Here is a 23366-nt window from a genome sequence, read left to right as displayed (position 1 = left end):
CCAAATTCACCACTTAGTTTTACCACTTAACAATGATCAGGAACAGTTTATATGGTTTATAAGCATCAATCTTTCCTATGATAAATAGCACCACCCCAAAGTGACAACATTTGCTTTTCTCCTGTCTGGTAATGACTTGACAGTAAAGACTGTACATGTCTGTGCAAAACCTAGCACACTGTAGGTGTGCAACTCTTTTAACAGGAATAATCACCACCTATAATTTCCAGAAAGCTATTGCTAGCTGTCTCATTCCCTAGGAGACATGCATAAGGATAACAAAGTAAAGCAGGGTTTCCCTGCTGGCAGTTCTGCCTTGAATCATTTTCGGTATCCTGTTTCTTCTAACAGAAATATGTCTTCATGAAACTTCAGAAAGAAGCAGCATTAATACTTACATATATGTAGAGACAAAAGACTGTCAGTGATTCTCTTTTTCTACATCATTAATTCTGGAGAGAAGTTATTTCACATTTTGCATATAAGATTGTTCTCCTATCTTCGCCATTTTTTTTTGTAGCTTTTTATCCTTCTAAAGTAAAATTCATATGCTGTAAGATGCAAAGATCTTAAGTACTCAGTTAAGTTTGAATAAATGTATATATTAACAATTGGTGAATCTGGGCATTCTTTGTAGTAATCTTGCAACTTTTCCCTAAGTTAAAAAAATCACATGAAAATAAAAAGTTACCAAAAGTGTACACTTGAATTACCATCACCCAAATCAAGCTATAGAATATTTCCATCTCCCTTGAAAGTTCCCTTTTGCCCCTTTCCAGTCAACCACAGCCCTAACCCAGAAACCACTGACCTGATTTCTATCAGTCTTGCCTCTTCTTATATTTTTTATAAATGGAATCATTTGGTACAGACTTGTGTCTGGCCTCACTTACTCTGAATAATGTTTCTGAGCTTCATATACATTGTGTGAATCAGTAGTTCATTCCTATTATGAAAAAAGCTGCTATAAACATTTTGCATCTAGTCTCTTTGTGGACATGTGCTTTATTTTTCTTGATGCTGTAAGATTTAATTTAAAGTGTGGAGGGAGATTTACATATACATTTAGCAAATACAGTTACATATATGAAATGCAAAGAACAGACATTTCACCTAACCTGTGTGTGTATATACAGTTGTCCCTTAAACAACACTGGTTTGAACGATGCAGGTCCACTTATACATGTATTTTTTTTTCATTAAATGCAGTAAGTGTATTTTCTCTTACGATTTTCTTAACATTTTCTTTTCTTTAGCTTACCTTATTATAAGAATACAGTATATTATAAATATAACATAGAAAATACATGTCAATCAACTGTTTATGTTATCAATAAGGCTTCTGGTCAGAAGTAAGCTATTAATACAGTCAGCTCTTCACATCTGCAAATTTCCAACCACAAAATGAAAATACTGTTTTGGATATGCAGTTGGTTGATGTGAAATCCATGGATGTGAAGCTGACTATAGTTAACTTTTGGGCAAGTCAAAAGTTATACGAGGATTTTCAGCTGCTCAGAGGTGGGTTCCCCTAACCCCTATATCGTTCAAAGGTCAACTGTACACACATACATGCATGCATGCACACACACATAAATAGATTCTGAGAAGTCCACTTAGGACCAAAGGTATATTAAAAGAACTTACAAAGTTCATAGTAAAAATAAATCTAAGATGGGAAAGATAATCATCTCGAATTTTCTTAATAAGTATTGTTTTAACCTAAGAATAATTCAAAAAGGAAATTTCTCTCCATGTTACTCTGTTCTGCTTCAATGAAATACCCTCTTCTCGTAACAAATCCCCTTTCCAAATTAGAATTTCAAAACGTTAAATGTTATCATCTACCATGTAATAATTTTTAAGCTAGGGGCAAAACCTAAAAGGAGTCAAGATTACAAGGTTTTATTTTATTGTCTTGCTTTTTTTTAAAGTTAAACGTGGAAATCATTCCATTGGTTAATATTTAACATGGGTAGAGACCATTCCATCCTCATTCAGAATATATTCCAGTAAGGACTCAATCTCTAGGATATGTCCTGTTCCAAAAAGTAATTTGATGAAGCATTAAGTCTGTGATAGAGACATTCTGACTTTCAAATTCCACTGTGTATTTTTCAGCTGATAATTGAGGTTCTTTAATTTCCAGAGATAGAAACACTAACAAACATACATGCAAATCTTATTTTTGACGAGATCAAACTGAAATTCTCAACTCTGCTTTTGATGATTGGACGGTCATTTTCAGGTACTGTAAATCACCAAAATGGAGGCAGAATATTACAAATAGTTCTAGAAATTATCCACTGCCTGCTTTAGAAAGGGTCTGCAACTACAAAAGGAGGGAAAAAACCTTCATCTAGTCTTTGATCTTTCATCTTTTATTCCTTCTTCCAAAAAATAAGCAATTTCAAAAACATACAACTGAAATGTACTACATTTTTAATCTTAAAAAACATCCTTAATATTTAGAGGTTCCCTAACTTTCACAGATGAATAACTGTCTATTTAAAACCTATTCCTTCATTCTTAAAATACATCATTTTCGTTTTTGTAATAAATGTACCTTTTTATAAAACAGCCTTGAGTAACTGTTACAAAAATGCCAGCAGCTCCAAACAGGTACAAATCCCCAATTTACTTTCAATATCTTTTGCCCAATTGCTTTAGAAAACTAAAATAAAATTTTATTCTTATTTTTAAAGTATTTTCCTTCCAAACCAAGGGTAGAAAACAGGTATACCAAATGTGTAGACACCATATTCCGTCTGGTGATCCTTCACTCTCATAAACCAGATGTTTCCCAAAAGACGTACTATACCAAATTAAACATAAAATGAACATGCCCCATTTAAGGACAACAGTCTTACATGTTTAAGTTTCAGCTGAGTGCAAGTCAATTCTCATCACAATAAACTACGAGGTGCAAATTATTTTGAGTACTCGAATTTGTTTCAAATAGTGCCAAAATATCCTTAGTAACCTGTTAGCTACACAGATTACAGTTACAAGGGTGCATAAGGCCCTATACTATAAATTATTTTAACCTGTCTCATTTGGCAGAACTTTTTTTTTACATAAAAAAATCTTATTTGCAAATTAAATCACACTTAAGTGGCTATTGCTTTTAAACCAATAGTTATATGATTTACATAACAATGACCCATCCACCCAGTCTCTAATGAGTGTAGATTTAACTTTACATTTTGAAAAGTTAATGTCAGAAGTTAAAAATGCATTGTAGAAAATTTCAGAAATGTAAAGTAATGAAAAAACAAAATCTAAATACTAACCAGCTAGGTTAGAAAGTCCAAATAGTTTCGTAATTGTAAAATATACATTTTAATTGTTCAGCATTAAATAATTACAAAATTTCATGTGGCAAAATATGTATAATATACATTCTCCTTCAGGAATTGTATAAATTATGTTAAAGGCCTACAGCTGATATTCCTCAAGCCACAGATATCTGGCATGCATATTACTGTTAAATAAAGCAGTAGTAATGTCTAACAGTGTTATTTGAGTTATCCTTTAATTTAGCTGTTTTAATGTCTTTGTTTGTTTTTTTGTGGGGCTTTTTTGGTGGTGTTATTAATTCAAAAATATTTGCCCACTCCCAAACTCAAAAGGAGCCACACCTGGGGGTAAATGACCTAAAAACACTCCCAATATTTACTGTATAGATGTGAGAATTAAACTTATACTTAATTTTGAAACTGAAATCTAGTTGATAATTTTATGATCTGGTCTACCACAAGTTAAAATGGACAAAAATTAGTTAAATATCTAAAAACTGAATTTGAAAATGGGCTTTTAACTATAAGTCACTTTTAAAGTTCTCGAATATGCTTTGTGTAAATAAAACTATGAGATATAACTTTATGATATTTGAGCATCATTATAGGAAAAGATTATAAAACTTCTAATTATTAATAATTAAACTAATACATTCTATACACTTTAAAGAACAATTATAAGATTCTCTACAGCTATTTATACAGAATAAAACCCACTTTACATAAAGACGAGCCATCATTCTACCAATCTACTCTCACTAAGGGTCAAAAAGCTAACTCAACTTTTTAATAGTAATAATGTCTTCTACAACTATAGAAAGAGGATATTCTTTCTCCTCTAGACTGATTCCTTCTAAGCGAAAAAACTTTACTAAAAATAACCCAAGCTAGGTATTCTTTTCCAATCCAAGAATAAACAGAAAATTTAAGATTTAATTAGTTGCCTAATCCAATATTTTTTAAGTTTTTCAGGTTGAACTGGTTAAAATCCCCAAAACTAAAAGAAAACTAAAGATTCAGAAACTTACTTTTGTTAAATGTTAGAAAGACGAAAGGCCTCATAACATATAAGCCTGTTGTTTGAGAGAAATAATACATTTATAAAAACCATCTCTGATTATCTTTTTAAAATCGCAAATAGTCACAACTAGCCTCTTGGTTAAAGAATTCAGCTTTAAAGTGTTACTAATTAGCTAGGTAAATAAGTAAAATTATCGTTCAATGAAACACTAATAAGGTAGAATATTTAATCAAAATCATAACTTTATAATTCTTAAAAAGTTAAACTTACATCCATTATGTATAACTCATACCCAATGCAGATATAAAAAAAGATACATTGGGAAAAACCCGAGTAAACTAAATCTTGTTTCTTACAAATCAATGTTAATGATCCTCGTTTAAAATATACATTTTACATTTTTTAAATAATTACAAAAATTATTTTTAAATATATTTTTCTACAGATGCCCTAAACTGGTTAGGACCATACTGTAGATTGTTAAATGGAGGTCAGTTGGGAGAGAGACAAACTGAAAATAAGTGCAAGTATGACAAAAAAAAAAAAATTCCGCAATAATTTAAGTCTATTCTTGAATTTTGACTCAAAAAGCAAGAGAAAAAGCTACTATAATTCTCTAAAGTTTTTAAAAACCCTTGAGTGGAGGGGGGAGGGAAGCTCACGGCAGAACTCGACAGACGAGTAAAAATAACCATTGTTGCCTTAACTTTTCCCTTGTCCACAACCTATCAAAATGAGAAGACAATGAAAATAAACACTCCTGTCTATCCCCAGAGAAGCAAAGAAAGCTCTCATTCAATGCTAAGCCTTATTCCACTGGAAAACATACTCTTGAAAAGTAAATCCAAAACCACGAGCTCAAACTGCTTCATGCAGAATTTACTGAATGGCGGCCAAACGTTGTACACGCTGTCCTGAACCACACTGAAGGATATCTAGAGTTCTGCGTTCTCCATTTACAACTTGAACCTTACTATGCTTTCGCCGCCACTGCAAAAAAATGATTTTTTTAAATGAGACTAAAAGGTTTTTTCTGGCCCATCAATCGAAAGAGATCAATCTGCAGGGTGACCTCCACCCTCATTTTTTTAATCAACACTGAATTTGACTCCTACGCTGTCGTCAGCACACCTCTTTAGACATCAATAGGAGGTAAGGCATTATAGGGTCCCAAGAACGAAGTGAATAAAAAGCCCTAAAACAACTTTTAACTGGCTTTCAGCTGGCACTAGAATAATCACCTGTTAGAATGGGCGCTGCACTGGCACCCTCCAAGAGCGCCAGAGAGCGAGGATGCTGTTCCCAGTCACTTGTCCCAGGGCGGCAGGTGAAGGCAATGACTGCGCATCCACACCCACCGCCCCGGGAGCGAAAACCTAAAGCGAAGACCGCAGCAGCCGGACACTCCGTTATCCTCAGCCTCCACGGGCCCTGCCAGGTGAGCGAGGTTCCATCGCGCCCTCGGCGTCCCGGCGCACGGCTCACCCTGGCTCGACTTCTCCCGCCGCCCGGGCCCCGAAAGGCGAAGTTTCTCTCCCGCCTGCGGCGGCGGCGGCTGCTCACGCGCCGCCCGGCAGGTCCCGCCGCCTGCTCCAGGCGACTGCGGTCACGGGCGCCGGGCCTCGGGCGAGTCAGGGACCGCGGACGGGAGCCGGAGCCGGGACCTGTCAACCCGGGCGGGAAACAAAAGCCGGGTGAGGACGAGCAGGCGCGCCCGCCTCGCCTCCGCGAGCGAGTGCGGGGCGGGGAGCGGCTCCCGCTGGTGCCCGGCTACGCGCCTCCTGAAGGGAGCACCGGCCCGGCGGCCGGGCGGGGCGCAAAGGGGCCCCGCAGTGGGGCTGGGGGCCCTTCAGCGCCCTGGCCTCGAGGCTTCTCCGACCCCGCTCGCCGGGAAGCACCGTTCCCGGGCTAGGGAGCCGCGCGAGGGGGCGGGGAGGTGGCGCGGCGGCAGCCGGACCGCGAAGGGGGAGATTCGGCTCCCGGGGCGCAGTGGCCGCCCGCCCCATCCCTGCGGCCATGGCGCCGGTACCTGTCGCCACGGTTGCTCGTCGACTCCGTCTTTCTCCGCCTCACCCGCACACCACTTGCCCCTCAGCCCGCCCAGCAGGCCGCCCGCGCACTGGACGCCGCCGCCTGAGACTGGCAGCGCCCACAAGCCGGCCCTAATCCCCGGGGCAGCGCCCGGCACCGTCCCGCCCCCGCCGGCCGTAGGACCCGCCTTCCATTGGACCCTGGAGCTGTCAGTCCGCCCCCAAAAGGCGCGCGGGCTGTAGCTCTGCTCCACGGGATTGGTAGCCTCGCGCTGTCCATGCAAATAAGGCCCCGCCCCCGTCTATTTGCACCTCCGCCTTAGTGTAACCTCCGCCTCTTCACGCCAGCCCACGTGTCTGGCCCTAGTCCTTTGTGGGGGCGGGAGGGAAGGGATGGAGGAAACTGACCGACCCTCCCACCCCCACCCACACCCCCGCCACCCACACACCATCCCTTACCTCCAGAGAAAGTAATGCCAGAACAAGCTAGTTGACTTCACATTCGAATAGTCTTTCTGAAAGCTCTGCCCTCCTATCTGTCCATCCGACTTGCCCAGAGGATGGAGAGGGGCAGGCCAGGTTATTGTGTCAGATAAGCAGGCTAGGTTAGCCCCAGGAAACAACCCCAGGAAGTCAACGTTGCCCAGTTGGACTGGGCCTGGGGAAAATCCCATCTCGAGAACCAATTTAGCACACAGCGCTTCCCTCGGGGCACTCTGTGAAGACTATGCTTTCCCATGGCTTTCTACCTTTCAAGCATGAGATCCCAGACGATTGAGACAGCAAAGGATCATAAAAATGTTTGTGTTCTCTATCACCACTCTTCCCCCAAAGGGTAGGCCTGCTGAGCAGCTCAGCTTCATGAGGGGCCTAGGATTTCCTGGGCATTGAGGAATAGCTCAATCCTTTCATTCCTTGAGGAAACATAAACCCATACCTATAGCGCATCATAGTTACCTATGAAAACTATTGTCTCATAGCCAGATTAGAAGCCACATCTCCTAAGCTCCAAATCCGCTCTCTGCACTGTACCACATTGGTCATTTAGGTATTTATGAAAAGCCACTTCTACAAATCATCTTGTCTTGGAGAGGTGGTATCTGTAGAAAAGAATTGGAGCCACCACTGAAACTGCCTCAAGGGCCAGAGCCCTGCCTTGGTGCATAGATGCTTCCCTTTTTATCAGGAAGAGTCACTGAAACAATTTATTCATACATTAATTCAGATAATGGTGATTAAAAACACCAATTAATTAAGTATCTACTATGTTCACTAACAGCAGATTTTAAGCACTGTTCTATGTACAGGATATGCAGAGGTGAGAAGACATTGTCCCAACCCATCAGGGCTCCAGCCCAGGAGACAGCGACATCCACATTGCATGACAGTGCTTTTCATGTTACAGGCACTGTGACAAATGTCTGCATAGGGCACAGTGGAAGGCTCCAATGAGGGAGGAATCAGCTCTTCCTGGAAGAGGCAAGGAAGGCCTCATTGAAGAGGTGACACTACAGCTGAGTCTTAAAAGATGAAGCCTTAAAAGGTTGTGTTTACCAGAGAAGGATGTGGAAGAAAGAGGAAAGGGACTCCCAGGTAGGGATGGGGTGAGGGTCAGGGTAGAGATAGCATGAGCAAAAAGAATGCAGACCTGGAAAGGCTTAGTCATTGAGGGAACAGCAAGGAGCGGTGTGGGCAAATCCGCAGGGCTGTGTAGCCATGTCATATGCTCTGGAACCAGGCTCTTCCAAGGGGAAGACGGGCCCGAGAGGCTGCCAGGCTGTGTTGTAACACACCGCAGCAAACAACAACAGGCCCTGTACATACAGCTGCAGACTTTTTTTTTAATAAGCCAGTCTGTGGAGAACAGTCAGTTCCAGTTCCAATGGCAGCCTGGCTGGCCCCACCCACTCTCTCAGAAAACCACTCTGGTCACTGCACTTGCCCTCCTCAGCATTTGCATTTGGAAACACGTGTGCTTGCAATTTCCCTAAATATTGCTACCCTTCAGAATTCAAAGATAATGTGGGCCACTGCAGCAGACACCTGGGTGTGGGCTGAGCAGCCTTTTCCTAAAGCACAGAGCAGTTCTTTGCAGGGCTTGCCACTGAGGCTGGCTTTGTGGACATGTGAACTGTGCTTGACTTAATGCTCTGTTGTCACCATCTTGAAATTCTTAGTCATTTTTCAGCAAGGGGCCCTGCATTTTCATTTTGCGCTGGGACCTGCAAATTATGTAGTCAGTCTCTGTCACTGTTAGGTGCCCCTGGAATGCTTGTGATAGTATTCAAACCACATCTCACTTCAAAAGCACTTGGCATTCACTAGGTTTATTCACATGTATTATATCACTTGTTTCTCACAATAACAATGTGGGATAGGCCAGTATTTACTGGTGCCATTTATTAGTTGAGAAAACTGAAGTTGGACAAATTTCTCCAGGTGGCATAGCTAGGAAGTAGCAGAAGTTGTACTTGAACTCAGCACACCCAAGCCCTATTCCATCTGCTAAGGAGCTACCTCCATGTTGGTTTCAGAATCCTTTCAAAGGCAGATTTGTACATGAAGAATGTACTGTTTTAAGAGTCAGAACATATGGTGGAGTGCATATCTGTCATTTCATGGCTTCCTATCACCTTTTGAATAGTTTTTCATCAATTTGAAAAATTATTAGCCCTTACATGTTCAAATACTGTTTCTGTACCTTTTCCTCTTTCCGTCTGGGCCCCCAATTAAAACACGTTAGACCTTCCACTCTATCCCTTTCTTCTGTATTTTCTATCTTTAGTCCTTCCGTGCTTTGTTCTAAAAGTCTTTTCACTATTTTTCAGTTCACTAATTCTCTCTTCGGCTTTTTTTTAAAAAGTCTATTAAACCCATATGTTGAGCTCTTAAATTTGGTTATTCTATTTTATTTTATTTTATTTTATTTTATTTTATTTTTAGTTCTAGAAATTCTATTTGGATCTTTTTCAGATCTGCAGTGTCTCTTCTTATATCTCTCAGTGCCCTGCTATAATTTTCAAGCTTGGCTTTCTCTTCATAAGCATAGTAAGTATAGTTATTTTATGGTCTGTGTCTGTTAATTCCAATCTGGAGGCCCTGTAGGTCAACTTCTGTTGTCAGTTTTTACTACTGGTTCTTCCTCATGTTGTTTTATCTCCTCATGTACCTGGTTATGTTTTGGACATGGCATTTTAAAAATTTACAGCAACGATGATAATATCTTCCTCTGGAAAGAATTTCCATTTGTTTCCTCAGGCACCTGAGGACACTAACAAGATAGGATCATCTTAAATCAATTTTAGGACTTCTGATTACCGAGTCTCCCAGATGCCTTGAAGCTGGATTTATATAGTCTATGGGAGGGTTTGTTTATTTATCGTTCCCACTTACTCGATGCTGCGGTTCTTTGAAGTCCCATAAGAAGATAGGGAGTGTTTTTAGTTATATATTGTTCCATAGCAAACTATCCCAAAATTCAGTGGTTTAAAGCAGATGTCAGTGGACTGTGTCTTAAAGAACCAGATAGTAAATATTTTAGGCTTATAGGCTATATGGTCTCTGTCACAACTATTCAACTCTGTCATTATAATACAAAACATCCAGGAACAATACATAAATGAATGGCATGGCTGTGTTCCAATAAAACTTTATTTACAAAAACAGGCAGCAATCTTCAAACTGATAAAGGGCATCTATGAAAACCCACAATGAATATTATACTTAATGGTGAAAGATTGGATAATTACCCCAGAAAACAAGATAAGGAACAAGACAATGATTTCCACTTTTGCCACTTGTATTTAATATCGTACTAGAGGTTCTAGCAAGGGCAATTAAGCAAGAAATAGAAATTTAAAAACATCCAGATTGGACAGGAAGAAGTAAGACTATCTGTATTCATAGATAACATTATCTTCTTTATAGAATATTCTAAGGAATCCACTAATAAACCATTAGAACTAATAAATGACTCAGCAAGTTTTGCAGGATATGCGATCAATAACAAAAATTAATTGTATTTCTGTACACTTTCAATGTACAATCCAAAAATTAAATTAAGAAAATTTTTTTTATAATAGCATTAGAAAGGAATAAAATACTTAGGAATAAATTTAACAAAAGAAGCACCAAACTTATACTCTGAAAACTATAAAACATTTCTGAAAGAAATTTAAAAAGACCTAAATAATTGGAAAACATTCTATGTTCATGCATTAAAAGTTGGCAATTGTTAATATTGTTAAGATGGCAATACTCTCCAAGCTGGTTTACAAATTCAATGCAATCCAATCCCATCAGAGTCCCAGCTGACTTTATAGAAATCAACGAGCTGATTCTAAAATTCATATGGAATTGCAAGGGATCCAGAATAGACAAAACAATAATTTTTTTAAAAAGGAGGAGAGCTCACATTTCCTGATTTCAAAATTTATCACAAAGAAATCAACACTTGGATAGACATATAGATCAATGAAACAGAAATGAGAGTCCAGAAATAAACCATTACATCTGGGGTGAACTGATTTTTGACAAAGGTACTTAGTGTTGGTGAGTATGTAGAGAAATTGAAACTTTTGTGTACTGCTGGTGGGACTATAAAATAGTATAGCCTCTGTGAAAAATGGCACTTCCTAAAATGTTAAACATAGAATCACCATATAACCCATCAATTCCACTCCAGGGCATATAACCAAAAGAATTGAAAACAGGGACTCAAACAAATACTTGTACACTAATGTATATGTTATTATTCATAATAGATAAAAGGTGAAAATAATCCAAATGTCTATCAGCTGATTAATGGATAAACAAAATGTGGTGTGTCCATACAGTGGAACATTTCTTGGCCATAAAAAATGAAGTACAGGTCTACAGATGAACCTTGAAACATTATGCTCAGTAAAAGAAGTCACAAAAGACCACATATTATATGATTCCATTCATATGAAATATCTATAACAGGGAAGACAGATGACAGGAAGTAGATTAGTGACTGCATAAGACTGGGGATGTAGGGGAAGGAAGAATAGGAAGATGCTAGGTAAAGGGTTCAGGGTTTCTTTCTGAGATGATGAAAATGTTCTAAAGTTAACTGTGGTGACAGTTGCATAAATCTGTGAATATACTAAAAACTACAGAATTGGACACTTTAAATGGGTTAATTTTACAGTATGTGAATGAGTTATATTTCAATAAAAAAAACCATGCATCCATCCATGGGCCCTAATTTGCTTACCTGGGCTTAAAACAATAACTACTGTATTTATTTGCTTATGAATCTGCAATTTGGACAGGATTCAGCAGAGACAACTGATCTCCAGTCTATATGGCATCAGCTGGCGCAGACTGACCAGGGCCGAATGATCTACTTCCAAGATGGTCTTACCCTCACGGAACGCAAATGGAACTCGACTGGGTGGGATGTTGGCCAGGGCCCTCAGTTCTCCACATGGTCTCTCCATGAGGCTCAGTTGGACTTCCCACAGCGTGGTGGTCTCAGGGTAGCCACATTTCTAAACATGGTGGCTGGCTTCCTTCAAAGGGCAAATGTGGAAGCTGCCAGGCCTTCTTAAGATTTAAGCCTGGAACTGATAGCATCATTTCCACCATGTTCTGTCAGTTAAAGCAGGTCACAGGCCAGTCCAGATTTAAGGGGAGAGAACTGATAATGATGTGAATATTCAAACACATGGTTCACTAGGGGACACTAAAGTAACAATCTATCACAGTCCACTCTCTGTCCCCTAATGATTCACTTGCCCCGACATGCAAAATGTAGTCACTGCCCTTATGATCCCCATTACTGTACCAAGATTGAGCTTAAAGTCTATAATTTCATCATCTAAATCAGGTCCAGGTATGGATGAAGTTTCTCAGGTGATGCTCCTCTGGATCTGACAACCTTTGAACCAAAGAGACAAGTTATCTACTCCCCATAAGAAACAGTGAGGCAGAGAAACAAAGGAAAATATCTCAATAGATATTCCTGTTCAAAAAGGAGGAAATGGAAGGCACATAACAGCCACAAGTCCATAGTAATTCTGAAATCCAGCTGGACACATGTCACCAATTCCTTGGTTAGGTTTCAGTTCTTAGGGTAGTTGAACTTCTTACATGGCACCGGGCTTCAAAATATGGAAGCTACCTTCTTAAGGCTTGAACCAGACCTAGTACAATATCACTTCCATCACATTCTATTGGGTAAAGGGGATCACAGAGCCAGCCTAGAGTCAAGAGGAATACACGGAGCATAAATATCCATAGCCACAGTTAACTGGGGATCATCAAAGTATAGTCTGCCACAGTAATGGTTTATCAGAGTCTCCAACCTTCCATACAACAAAGTATAGTCTGCCACAGTAATGGTTTATCAGAGTCTCAACCTTCCATACAACAAGTATAGTCTGCCACGTGTGTTTATCAGAGTCTCCAACCTTCCATACAACAAAGTATAGTCTGCCACAGTAATGGTTTATCCCAGTCTCAACCTTTGATCACTTCAATTTTGTGACTAAAAGCAAAGCACAACAGCTTCTCCAGTGACTTCAGGATTGTGATGCCCTTACTGCAGCCCCAAGTAGTGGACTCACCTCTAGAGGGATTGCCAGATTTAACAAATAAAAATACAGGACATCCAGTTAAATTTGAATTTCAAATAAACAACTAATTATTTTTGGTATCAGTATGTCCCAAATATTGCATAAGCATATTTATGCTAAAAAATAATTTGTCGTTTATCTGAAATTCAAATTTAAGTGGGAGTCCTGAATTTTATCTGGCAACTCTAATCTCTCTGGACCCCTATCTGTCATGTAATTTCATCCAGTAATCTCTCACTATCTTGTTAGATTTTTGATGCTTTTAAGATTTTAAAATATTTGTCTAGCATATATAGTTGTCTTTGATAGGAGGATTGGTTCAAATTCTAAATGGCCTTTCTATATTTGGGAGAATTCCTTATTAGGAGTTTTACCCCTCAATCTGGATGTCAGAACTCAAATTTCCAGCCTCCCATTGCAGCTAGAACATAGACCTAACTCTACCAATTACACACCAAAAGAGACTTCAATTGGGAAGTGTAGGACATGAGGCTTGGTGAGGGGCTTCCACTTTTCATTAGACAGGTGGCTATAAACAATTCCATTTTTTAAAATAAAGCAAATCTGTTTACTATAGCAGAAATTGTTACATCCCCTAATATCCATTCTTTTCTTCTCTTCTGATTTTTGAGTGGGGTACACGGTTACCTGGAATAAAGAATATGTTTCCATGTTTCCCAGCCTCTCTTGCAGCTACATTTGTCCCTGTGTTCTGGCCAATGGGAGCTGAGCAGATATGTCACAGGAAGCGTCTGTAATGTGAAGAAGGATGTCCCTCTCTTTTCTTTTTCTTTTGGCTAGATGCAGATGTAATGGCTAGAACTCAGACAGCCATATTGCACTATGAGGTAGACTCCCTATATTGAAGATGGCATAGTAAAAGACAGAGGGAATCTGGTCCCTGATAATTGTAGAGTCCTAGTATTGCCTGGCTACTTACCTCTGGATTTCATTAATGAGAGAGAAATCAATGTCTAATTTTGCAAGGCACTAATATTTTGAATTTTCCATCACTCATAGCTGAATCTAATCTTAACTGAAACACAATGATATGGAATTATTTCTAAAATAAATTGTTCAATAAAAAATACAAGGTACAGAGTAATGTATACAGTTTGGTAATATTTGGGGGGGAGGGGGAAATGCACATAGATATAGCTATGTTTATATATGAGCAACCTCTTCCAGAAGGATATACTATTTGAATTCCATGTGCAAATATCACTTATTCAAAAGCTAACTTTAAAAAAATAATTTAAAATTAGTTAATAATTTTAAATGGTTTACACTTCTAAACCACAATAATTTGGTGGAATTATGGTTGATTTTCCTCCTCTTTCTACTTTTCCATATTTTTAGGTTTCTAAGCATATTTACACACAAAATCAAGTCACCCCAGATAATAAGAATAACTTATGCTTTAAATATTTCTGTTTTGTTGATAGGAATACACTTTAATTCCCAGGACCTTAAAGACCAATATATTGAATATAGGCTTTGGATTGCAAATCCGTTCAACTATATATATTGAGCATCTGCTATCTATTAGGCACTGTTCACGGTAAAAACAGACAAGATATCTTTGTTCATGCAGCTAATGTTCTTATGGGGCAGGCAGTCAACAAACAGACAAACAAATAAGATTCTTTCAGATGGGGCTCACTACTACAAAGACAAAAATAGGGTAATGTGATAAAAAGTGTTGAGGACACCAGTAGAGAGAGTGGAGAGGAAAGACTTTTGAGGAGGTAACACTTGTGCGAGACCTGAATGATGAGAAGGGGCCAGTTATGGAAATTATGAGAGGATGAAATTCCAGGAAAAGAGCCTAGAGCATGGGAGAAACAGAGAGAAGGTCAGAGCAGATGCAGAGAAGGGGTGGGGTGGGAGTGGTGGTTCCAGAAGATGTTGGAAGGTGGGTATATGTGTGCTTGAGTGAGAGATCACTCATGTCTAACCAAATTGCTAAAATTGAAAAGACCAGCAATACCGAGAACTGGCAAAGATGTGAAACAAACAGGACTCTCAAACTTTGCTGGTGGGAATATACAGCCATTTTGGAATACAATTTGGTAGTTGCTTTGGAAGTTAAACATATACTTACCATATAACTCAGCAATTCTGCTTCCAGAAGAAATAAAAAAAAAAAAAGTGTTCACAAAAAGAGTTGTACAAGAATTTTCATAGCAACTTTTTCGTAATAGCCTCAAACTACGAACAATGATAATCTCCACCAACAGGGTAGATAAACAAATTGTGGTACAGCCATGCAATGGAACACAATACAGTGATTAAAAGGAACAAAATAATACACAGAAAAACATGGACAAATTTCAAAAACATCATGTGCAAAAGCAGCCAGATGCAAAAGACAACATACTGTGTAATTCCATGTATCTGAAAGTCTAGGATATACCTAGAAAGTGGCAGAAAGCTGCTCAGGGGAACTAGAGATTGATTGCAAAAAGGAGCAAGTGAAGGAAATGATCTATACTGTGGTAGAGTTTACACAGGCAAACACATTTGTCAAAACTCATCAAACTGTACACTTAAATGGGTGTATTGTATAAATGTAAAGTTGATCACACACACACACACACACACACACACTCGCACGCAAAATGTATGTATGCACTTATTTACTTGCCTGATACATTATCTGTCTGCCTCTCTCTATATCTCTTAGGAAATGGTTTACAAACCATTTCCTTACCTGCTCAATTATTTCCTTACCTGCTCAATTATTTTTTTCCCTCTACCACTAACCCAAAAGTGAATGAAACCTGTCACCCAGAATTTCAAACTTTTGAAGCTGGCTCCGTCACCTCAGCCCTTACCACAGAAATGTTTATCTCCATTGTACAGAGAGCAGAGGTCCACCACGGTTAAGTATGCAGGAGTGCTTTCCTTGGAGGCATCCTTGGTAGATTTGGGGGTGACCTTCAGAGCCCTCATTGAGTTTCTTTCCTCTGCTGACCAATGCCTAAAATTCACAAGTTCCAGTATCATCGTTTCAGCATTAGGCTTTGGGAGCCTGAGAAGAAAGATGGCACCGATCTTGCTGACTCCGTGAATGAAGAGTAACCCCTTGCAGCTGAGCATTTCATTTTACAAACAGGCTCGGAGGGGGCTGGGGGCACAGAGATGAATGACATTGAGGCCCTGCAATTGAAGCATTCACAGTTTCAGCTGAGTGGTTTCCATTCAGTGGGCCTAAGACAGCCTGGAACTTGTTAGAAACACAGACTCCTGAGTTCCTGGGAGATTCTTATTGGATGGGCATTAACAAACTCCCAGGTGTCCTGTGTAGATTGTCTTTGAGAAACAGTGGTTGGGACAAAAAGAATACTAAAACCATTTAGAATAAATAAAGGCTAAAATTGTTCCAAATTTGCTGAACAAAACCCAAACGGGATAAACACAATAGAAATCTTACCATAGCACATTATAATCAAGTTATTTAGAAAAAAATCGTGATAAAGCGAAACTCTGGTTTAGAAACCTTTGGCAAGATGGGGGTGTTAGAAGAAAGCCCCAGAAGTGAGTAAGAAGGGCAGGATAGGAGGAAAGGTGAACCTGCTAGTTGAAAGTGAATCTTCAAGGCCCTCATGGTTTGCTAAGGAGCAGCCAGTTGGGCCTGGCACTGGGAAAGGGCCCAGGCTCTGTTTTGTAAGCTAATCCCCTCTCCACCTGCCCCTTCGCTGTGAGGAGCCAGATTTGTATCCCATCCCAGCCTAGTTCTCAGAGATCTTTGGGCCCCTTTTACATAGCTAGATGGTGCTATACCTGTCGTGCGAACAACAGGTACCCAGGTACCGTATTTCCCAAGCCCTGCTACATGCAGGGCTGTAAGCTGGCCGGCCCCGAGGAGATGAGAGGCACCAGCGCCTACTCTCTGGGTACTTAACTCTGGTGTCTAGAACCTGGCTGACCCTCAAACTAAAGCTGGCTGTGTGCCCTGTGCACTCCCAGAAAGTATGTACTCAGGTTTCATTGCAGCTTTCCTGTCCAGGTCCTACGGGCACAAAGCAAAATTAATCTTATCCTAAGAAACCAGTGTATCAGTCTACATAAGTAAGCAGAGGCAAAAAAAAAAAAAAGAAAAGAAAGAAAAAATGGGGGGATGGTGACTGACTTGGGACATTTGGTGGTTGAGGAGGATGTTGCTCAGGTCAACAGGAACCACACCTGTGGGGAGAATCCTGGGATCGAGAGAGGCGGCAGCAAGGCCAAATCCTGTGGCCTGGAGGAGGGAAGAGGGATAACCCAGTGAAATTTTGTATCATTTATGTAAAAAGCAAGAAGATAAGATGAAAATATGATATACGGGATTTAACTCTCAAAATCTATTTTCTTGAAAATTTTCGATGTTCTATAAAAATAAAATAGTTTTAGCATTGCAGATATTTTACCTAAATGAAGATGAGCTCTACTTCTTCATTCCATTACATTTTAATGAGTTCATTCATTAACTGACTCTGAATACTCAAAAGCTATATAAGTTGGCAAATACATATAACAGTGAGGCAGTGTTATGCAGGGGTTAACTGCACAGACTCTTCAGCTGAACTGGCTGTGTGTAAATCTCACGCCATCATTTATTAGCCATGTCACCTTAGGTAAATAAGTCAATTAAACTCTCTGTGTCTCAATTCTCCGTCTACAAAATGGAGATGATAAATGGTAGCACCTATCAAGGTTGTTATGAGGATTAAATGGGCCATATCTATATCTATATCTTATCTATATCTGTATCTGTATCTATATCTGTATCGGTATCTGTATCTAGACAAGAAAAACCATTTGCATGGGGTAGGCGAGGGCAGATCTGGGGTGGCCCCCAAGTTCTTGCCCTGGGCTGCCATGTGATGTTAGTAACCAATATAGGAAATACAGCAGGAGGACCAGACAGGCAGAGGTGTTTGTGATGCTTTTGGGCAGGGGTGGATAGAAGTGATGGCTTCAGTGTGGAACATGTTGTGTGTGGAACAATCCCAAGGATTGTTCTGATTGTGTGGTGTTTCCTGGGCCCTCACCTCACAGACAGACAGAAAGACAGACTCTCTCTGTCTCTCTGTCTGTCTCTCTCTCAAAACAGTTACTGTATCTTACTCATTTCTATATCCACTCCCTCACCGTCCCCACCCACCTTAGCACCTTGCCGGGCACAGGCTCTGTGCTTGGTGATCACAGCTGAACTGGGTTTAATGGAATCGCAGCTTGCTCTCTGCCCAACCCTGTAGATACAGTAATTGTGTCACAAACACAACCACTCCTTCTCACCATTTTCTGGATTACTGCTGTACTACCTTGGAGGAGTCCAAGAGAAGCCCCCCCTTCCACTTGAGGACGCCAGCTTGCCTGAGACCCTATTGTCAGCCCCAGAGCTACATCAGTCTTGGGACTAGGTCTCCTTCAAAGCCTTCCCACCTCTCTCTCCACAGGAAGAGAACATGGGCCTGAGGCCTCTGCAGCAATGGGAAGAATAGATAGAATGGAGTGAAGTGTGTGACAGTGAAAGCAAAGAGAAGAGCAGCCTAATATTGACTGGACCCACGAAACAGTGGCTGCTTGAAGACATTTGTTCACAGAAGTAATAGAAATCTTACTTTGGAAATCTTACTGCCCTCTCCTATTTCATCCGAATGGTATCCCATCCCATGGTTTATTCTCGTCTCATCCTTCCCATCCACTCTCTCCTTTCAGGGCTCACTGCTACTGCCTTGACGTCCCTCACCACTTTCCTCCCAGGGCTTCTAAACGGGGGGAATCCCACCTCCAGGCTTAAACTATCCTCTGCATTACTGCCAGAACCACACAGCTGATCTGTAACTTAGAACCCTTCATTGGCTCTCCAGTACCATCAGGATGAAGGCCCAAATGCCTGACATGGTACAGCCATCCTTCCATGTACAGCATGCATAGCCCCTGCACCTCTCAGCTTGCCCTCTCCTGCCTCCATCCCTGTTAGGCCCTCAAGCAAGGTGTTGCACTGGAGTGAGCTCATAGCTCTTAGGGATTTCTCTGCTACCTAAGAGCCATCAGTAAGGAAAGTTAATACAAAAGACCTCAGTTTGATATAAATCTAGAGGCAGCCAGATCCCCAAAATGGAGTGTTCTCCTCATCCCACTTCTCGTAGAGCATCCTTGACTCGGCAAGTATGAGCTCGGCTCACCCGAGAGCTGATAGAAAGGAGGCCACATCATGGAAAGTGTGTACATATGGTACCATATGTGTACGTGTGTGCCCGTGTACCTGTGTGTGCATGCATGTTAGTGTGTGTACCCAAGGCACACGTGGGCATGACTGCATGCCCATGTGTGCATGTGCAATGAATGCATATGTGTGCACAATGCCTGCCTGGGGGAAGGGCAGGGGAGCAGAGGGAGCAGTGGGTACATTGTTGCAAAGTTGCTAGTCTATTTGTGGGCAAGCTGGTAGGAGTGGGTTTGGGTGTGGTCGTGGGAGCGCGGAGCCGAATGTTTGCTCTAAGGGAGGGTTTCTGCCGAGATGTTTGTGAATGAGGATGGGACAGGTGAGGTGGGGCAGACATCGTTCTGGCCGAGGCCCTGTTTATTTTTCTTATCCTTCCTGGGTTCACCTCCCAGTGTGGCCAAAGTTGCCCAAAGTGCCCCAATTCGATAGCCTTGGTTGGACTGGCCTGCCCAGCAGGAAAGAACAATCTCTTAGAGGCCCTAAGGAAAGATGGACTCAGTCTCAGTCTCTGAAAACTGAAAGAGACACATGGAAGGGGAGTGGGAACAAGAATTCACTTCAACTCCTCCAACAGTGTCCTACAAAACAGATACCTTCCCCATGGGAGGTCCTGCCCTAGGATGGAAAGGTCACAAAATGAGGGAAGATCCGTCTGTTCTGTGGAGATCTAGGTAACAACATTCAACGGATCCCCAAAGACTGTGGGGCCTCAGGGGACAGCATTTGAATTAGGTCATAAACGATTGGGAGAATGTCAGAAAAAGGAACTGGGAGGTAAGGGGGCATTCCAGAGAGCAGAAACAGTCTGAGCAAAGGCACCCAGGCAGTAAAATGCTGGGTACACTGGAGAAAGAGCTAAAGGAACTTTTAAAGCTCTTCTTTAAGGAGGCAGCCTTCCTCATATACATGGAAGAAAAACTGAGGGGCAGAGAGAGAAAGTGCTTCTAAAACCTAGAAGCAGAAATGAAGTCCCCTGACATCCAGGTCAGTGCTCTCTCGGCTACTCCAGAAAGTCTGTGAGGCAGAAGGCCAAGCTGTCAGGCTATTGATTTTGCTTCCTGTGCTTTCTTATCTCCAGCTAGGGAGGGCTGAGTCAAGGGTCCCTGTTCTTTGCCTCTGTCTGCCTGCAGCTAGCTATGTGATACTGAACAAGTCACTTTACCTCTCTGAAATCCTCATCTAGATTGTGAAGGGGGTATAACCTCACCTGAGAATGCTACCTTTGACTTTCTAGAGAGCTAAACTTTGTTTTAGTCATCTTCCTATACCTCACACCTAACAGGAGATACAGAACAGTGTGGGTGCTCAAATAAATGTTTTAAATGAAGAAAAGAAGAAATGATGGGCTCCATGACTCTTTTACCACCCTACTTTGAGAGCCTCTGCCTCTCCCCTCCCCAGACCTCACAAGGTGAAGGAGGCCCAGAATCATGAAGACCTTGAAAGGGAAGGCGGGAAAGATAAATAACCTAATTGTGCAGAGGCTCCAACCTCTCCCTTTCTCTGGGCAGATGCCCTTGAGAATGTCCTTCCGTGCATCCTTGGCCTTGCTGAAAACTGCCAAGGTGAGGGGGTTGGAGGAGGGGCATGGGCCTCTAGCAGAACATGAGGGTAGCTGGACCCAGGAGGAGCCCTGGCAGGCCTCTCCTTTTCACTCACTGCTTCTTTGCTCTAAGAATGTTCCAACCCGTCCTGTCCCAATCCTGAGGGGTCAGGTGGGCGCTGGAACCTCCTGTTTCTCAAGCCAATGATTCCTTAGTTTTTTTTTTTTTTTTAATTTGAATGACCTCCTTTTTTGAGGCCCCCTTGTCATGTGAAAAATGTTATTGCCCACTTCCCTCTTCCATGACAGAAGCTGTATTTCTTTTAACTTTGTAACACGCATGAATCTAATCTATGGTGATAGAAATCAGATCGTGGTAACTTTTGGGGTGGGGACTGACTTGGGGGAGGGGGCACGAGGGAACTTAGGGGTGCTGAAAATGTTCAAAATCTTGATTTAGGTGATTGTTATGTGGGTATACACCCGTGTAAAACTGCAGCAAGCTATACACTTAAGGTTTGCCCGTGTGTAAATTATACCTCCATGAAGTACTGCTAGCATCTGAAAGACACACATACAGAGAAATACACAGACCAGACCTGCTTAGCCTGCGTAAATAAACCCAGAATGCCTGGTGCCCCAGAGTCCACAGTGTTGGCTGTAACCAAGCAGCTCCCCTTGGACCCCAATACCACAGACCGGGTATCCTGGATACCGGGCAGACTCCAGACACCATGCTCCTCTTGCTCCCCGGATTTATGGGGATACAGAGACCAGGGATGGGGTGGAGCCCATGGAACCTAGATTTCCCATCAGTGCTTGACTGCAACTCCTGTTCTGGTGAGTTGAAGGAACAGAAAACACACCCGTTTCCCCTTTCTGGGAGGGGGGTTTCCGTACTGGCCTCTCCAGGCCAAGTCTTGGCTGGGGGGTGGGGGATGTCCCCAGTGAAAGTCCAGGAGTAATGTGCCTTCCCTGCATCCCTGCTAAAAATAACCCTAGGCAGAGCTGCTGCCACTGAACAGCAGGAAGGACAGAATGGTGTTTTGCTTTAAACCTAGAAGCAGCTCAGCAGTTGGGGGCGAGGGAGGGGTGGGAGAGGGAGGCTAGGGATCTGAGAACCCTGGCAGGACTCTCCCCACCCCCACACCCCAGCTGCAGCTGGTCCTCTCAGGGATGCCTGGGAGGGGTGAGTAAGTGTGTGTGTGGTGACAGGGCGTCAGCAGGAAGCTGGGAAGGTTGGGGATGGGTGGGGAGGGGTCTCTGTTCTGCTAGCTGGAGTGTACAGGCTGGAAGGGCAGGAGTCACGTACTCCACGGGGTCCACACCTCCTCTGAGAAGTGCTCTGTCCCAGCAGCCCACGCCAGGCTCCCTCTGCGGTCCCTGCCCTCCTGCAGTATGGCCGCCTGCCCTTGGGGGCTCCTGGCACACACAATGCTGAGGATTGTCACCTCACAGCTCTGTCGATCTGGCTTCTGCTCTGCCCAAAGATGGGGGCGGGGGCGGTCCAGCGGTGAGGAATTTCCCTGGAAATGGGAAGTACAAGATGTGTCAGTGTGAGATCCCAGCACCAGGAGTGAATGGTTGAGTGAAGGGAAGAGGCCCTCCTAGCCGCCCTCTCCTGTTCTCTCTCCTCCCACAGCTCCCCTCCCTGTCTCATGCATCAGAGGCCTCACATGGGGGCAGGATCATTCAGCAGTGGCCCTCAGCTTTCTGAAGTAACAATAAAGAACTACCATGAATTGAATGTGTGCCATGTTCCAGGCACCCTACTGACCCTTACGTGGATTACCTCACTTAATCCTCTCAGCAAGCTCATGATATTGGGATTATTACTCTTCTTATTTACAGATGACAAAACTGAGGCTTATAGTGATGAAGTGTTCATCCTAGGATCCCACTGGTAGTACATGACAGAGACAGGGTTTGGCATGATTTGGAACAAAGAGAATGTCCAGGATGACTGTCCAGAGAACAATGAGGCTGAATTTGGGAAACTGGACTTTCTTTAATAGTTTAGGATACATGGTTGCTATACTTGATACTTTGGTAGAAAAAGGGGCAGTGGCTTTAGAGCTCACATTTGTAATATTAGCTATAATTTTGGCCAAGGAACTTAAACCATCCTGAGCCTCGGTTTCCATCTCTTCAAAATGGGTACAATAATCCTTGCATAGCATTGCTGGGGATTAATGAATTTGAACCCAACATTTTCCCTAAACTTAGAAAACACTAAGCTCCTTCCTGCATCAGAGCCTTTTCACGTGCAGTTTCCTGTGCCTGAAACCCTAAGCCCCCACATATTCACATACTGATTTGTTCTTGTCATCTAGGTTTCAGCTCAAACATAACTTTCCTTAGAGCAGGCTCTCCTGAGCACCCAGCCCACCCCATTACTCTCATTGCATCACTCTGTTTTATTTTCTTCGCACTTAGCACCATCTGAATTTATCCTGCTAATTTATTTGTTTTGTTTCTTTGTTTATAACCTATCCTTCCTCCCCAGCTGCCAAGGATGCAAGTTTCTTGAGAGCCAGGACCTCTGTGGGTTTCAATGACCCACTCCTGGTGCTCACAGCAGCACCTGGCAAACAACATCAGAGCTTGCCAACAATTAAGAATGAATGAATGATTGTATCTTGGAAACAACATTA

At 42.0% G+C, this 23366-nt stretch overlaps 1 protein-coding gene and 1 long non-coding RNA gene across 9 annotated transcripts in view; both read right to left on the bottom strand.

The window, feature by feature from the left end:
* The window catches only part of FKBP5 (FKBP prolyl isomerase 5), an 83014-nt gene extending 76515 nt beyond the window's left edge, over nt 1-6499 (bottom strand). For 2 of the 8 annotated variants that reach the window (XM_039856174.1, XM_039856177.1), the window contains exon 1: nt 6350-6467. The gene's annotated coding sequence lies outside the window, so the exon portion shown is untranslated. Of the gene's footprint in view, nt 1-5561; nt 5713-6349 lie in introns of those variants that run through there. The other 6 variants (XM_039856178.1, XM_039856176.1, XM_039856175.1 and 3 more) reach the window with 4 other exon arrangements.
* Nucleotides 6500-14037: 7538 nt separating this feature from the next.
* Nucleotides 14038-22238, bottom strand: LOC120597559 (uncharacterized). The gene is made up of 3 exons (XR_005651415.1): nt 22025-22238; nt 17088-17195; nt 14038-16114 (listed from the first exon to the last, which is right to left on the bottom strand). It is a non-coding gene; the product is annotated as an uncharacterized LOC120597559 (long non-coding RNA).
* Between the last annotated feature and the right edge of the window lie 1128 nt (nt 22239-23366).

Source organism: Pteropus medius, unplaced genomic scaffold, assembly GCF_902729225.1.
Source record: "Pteropus medius unplaced genomic scaffold, Ma_sr-lr_union100, whole genome shotgun sequence".
NCBI classification, from domain to species: domain Eukaryota; kingdom Metazoa; phylum Chordata; class Mammalia; order Chiroptera; family Pteropodidae; genus Pteropus; species Pteropus medius.
The sequence above is the reverse complement of the archived record's forward strand: the minus strand, read 5'-3'. Positions and strand labels throughout refer to the sequence as shown.